The following is a 2,505-nucleotide window of genomic DNA, read 5'->3' on the forward strand; positions in this document are numbered from 1 at the left end:
ATTAACAAGAAATATCTGCCTTTTGAATTATTATGATCATTAATATTTTATTTATTAGCATTTTATGATATTTTGATCAAAACACCTCTTCAAAAATCCAAATGTATATGTACAAATATAATTATTGTCATTAGTAACAATAATTAAAATGGATGCAGTTTTAATCTCAAAAGAGCAGTGAGATTTTGTGTGGATTTACAATTTTGTGTAGGTACCTACAGTTTGCAATTCATTATTACATTTTTATTCATACACTGAACTAAACAAATAATACAGCCTAAAAAACACACATTTCTTTAAAAAAAAAAAACTATTTTCTTTCATTACCACTCTGAAACAATTGCAATTGGTTGTTTCACCTGGTTGCTTTCATCATGATTGGCTAATCTGACTGTCATCCACGAAACTGGCCAATGACAAAAGTGCGCGCCTTCTTACTAGTCAGGTTTGAAAATATACGTCAGTTTGGTGGTGTGTTTGCTACTGATCCGCGAGATAACTCGGTCACTCAGTTCCTGATTATGTGCCTGTTAAATTCTTATTTTAAACTAATATGAGCTGTGACATGTCAACGGAGAACAGAAGCTGGAGTGTGAACACAGAGACTGCGTGTGAGGTCCTGCAAACATATGGCAATATCAGGTAACAAAACGTTTTTTCAGTCAAACCAACGTAAAGTTATGTTTTGTGTCCATAATTTATGTGAGTGAGAGGAAATCAAAGTGAGAGGTTAATCGCGATTAGTAACGTTAGTTATGTATTTCAATGCAGCGTCCGAATGAGCTGTGTGTTTGTATTAATGTCATCTAGTTTTAAACTCAAACTCGTGAGAAGTAAAGAAACATCGGAATAAGTACTGTGAATGAGAAAACTGCAATTTACACTCGGAAACACTGGAATCTGTAGGAAAGTTGAGATGTTTTATATTTGTTATGTTTGTGTCGATGACAGTTTCGGAGTTATTTTTATTTCACCTCTTCAAATACTGATAACTGCTAATGATAAGATATTGGTTTACATTTTTAGATCAAGCACACGTTTTTCAGGGAAAACAGGCACCCAACACAGAGACTACAGTAAGATGTTATTCAGTTTTAACCGTTTCTAGACCTCACATTGGGATTAATATCTTAAGTATGATTCTAATCATAAGTAACGTTACATTTATAAGATATTGCCTCCACTGGTGATAGAAAATGAGTAACTTTTTTTTCCTGTTGTCTGTCTTCCTCTGAGGTGGCACAAAAAAAGGGGAATAGAACTTGTCACCATCATCAGTCCTTTATTTAATTCACTGGAGAACATCACAACCTTCAGATGTGTCATATCAGGATAAATGCTGCTGCAGGGAAAATTATATGAAGGTTGGTTTGATTGTGGTGTACAAATTGTTTGTTTTTTTAAGCTACAGTTGTGTTTACCTTGCTATGATATCTATGGAAAGGGTAAATTTTTGTGAATCCTCTGTCTTTTTTTTCCCCGTTCACACTACAAGCAACACGCAACGTCAAAGCAACACGATCCCATTCATTTCAATGGAGAGCTGGTGATTTCCGGCGACAAGAGCGACAGAGGCCGTTGGTGACCGGATGGGGCATGTCCAGCGATGCTACAAAGTTCAGAATCCTTCAACTTTATGCAAATGAAGAGCGACTTTCGGGAGCAACAGCCAGTAGGAAAGAAGATGGTACAGCTCATGTGATCGTTCTCCTCTCAGCCGTAGATAAACATATGCAATGGGAAAAAGTAGGCTCTGCTTCTCATTCATTTTTGTTTGTATGTACGGATTTAATTTGTATTTGTTATATTTAGTCTTTTGCCTCCCAAATGTTTGTAATTAGCAGCAAGAAACCTGATTCGCTGTGAAGGCAACCAGTAGTGAGAACGCCCACTAGCAACCTCATCGCCAGCCCATGAACGCAGCTTGATTACTGGCCACTTGGAGGAGGATTGTCCTTTATCTGCTACACTGCACTGTCACTTCTGGTATGGATTCACTGACCTTTTGTGATATGCGAGATGTTTTGATTTTACTAAATGTAATAATTTTACTTAATTTGATTTTACATAATTTACTAAAAGGGACCGTTCACCCCAAAATGAAAGTTCTACCATCATTTACCCTTCATCACCCTTATGTTTTTCCAAACCTAATTATTTTCAGGTGGGCTTTAAGCATATTGTCTTGTTGGGCCCACCCTAACACCCTAACACCCAGATAGGTTTTGCATATGATCCCTAGTTGGGCCCCACCTAAAGCCCAGGGAAATCCTGCATAAAACCCACATGGGTAAGTTGCACTGGGCCAGCATGGAACCCGTGGACAAACCCACTTACAACCCCTATTTAGATGGGACCCAGATGGGCTTTGCATATCATCCCCAGTTGGGCCCCACCTAAAGCCCAGGGAAATCCTGCATTAAACCTAAATGGGTATGTTGCATGGGGCCAACATGGAACCCGTGGACAAACCCACTTACAACCCATATTTCAGCCCATGTAGTA

General features: G+C 38.2%; 1 long non-coding RNA gene across 1 annotated transcript; it reads left to right on the forward strand.

The window, feature by feature from the left end:
- The first annotated feature begins 304 nt into the window (after positions 1–304).
- On the forward strand, positions 305–1,363 carry LOC107594717 (uncharacterized). Its single transcript, XR_001610188.1, has 3 exons — positions 305–642; positions 1,027–1,076; positions 1,237–1,363. It is a non-coding gene; the product is annotated as an uncharacterized lncRNA (long non-coding RNA).
- Positions 1,364–2,505: the final 1,142 nt, after the last annotated feature.

Source organism: Sinocyclocheilus grahami, unplaced genomic scaffold (assembly GCF_001515645.1).
Source record: "Sinocyclocheilus grahami isolate Dianchi unplaced genomic scaffold, SAMN03320097.WGS_v1.1 scaffold189.1, whole genome shotgun sequence".
Lineage (NCBI taxonomy): Eukaryota > Metazoa > Chordata > Actinopteri > Cypriniformes > Cyprinidae > Sinocyclocheilus > Sinocyclocheilus grahami.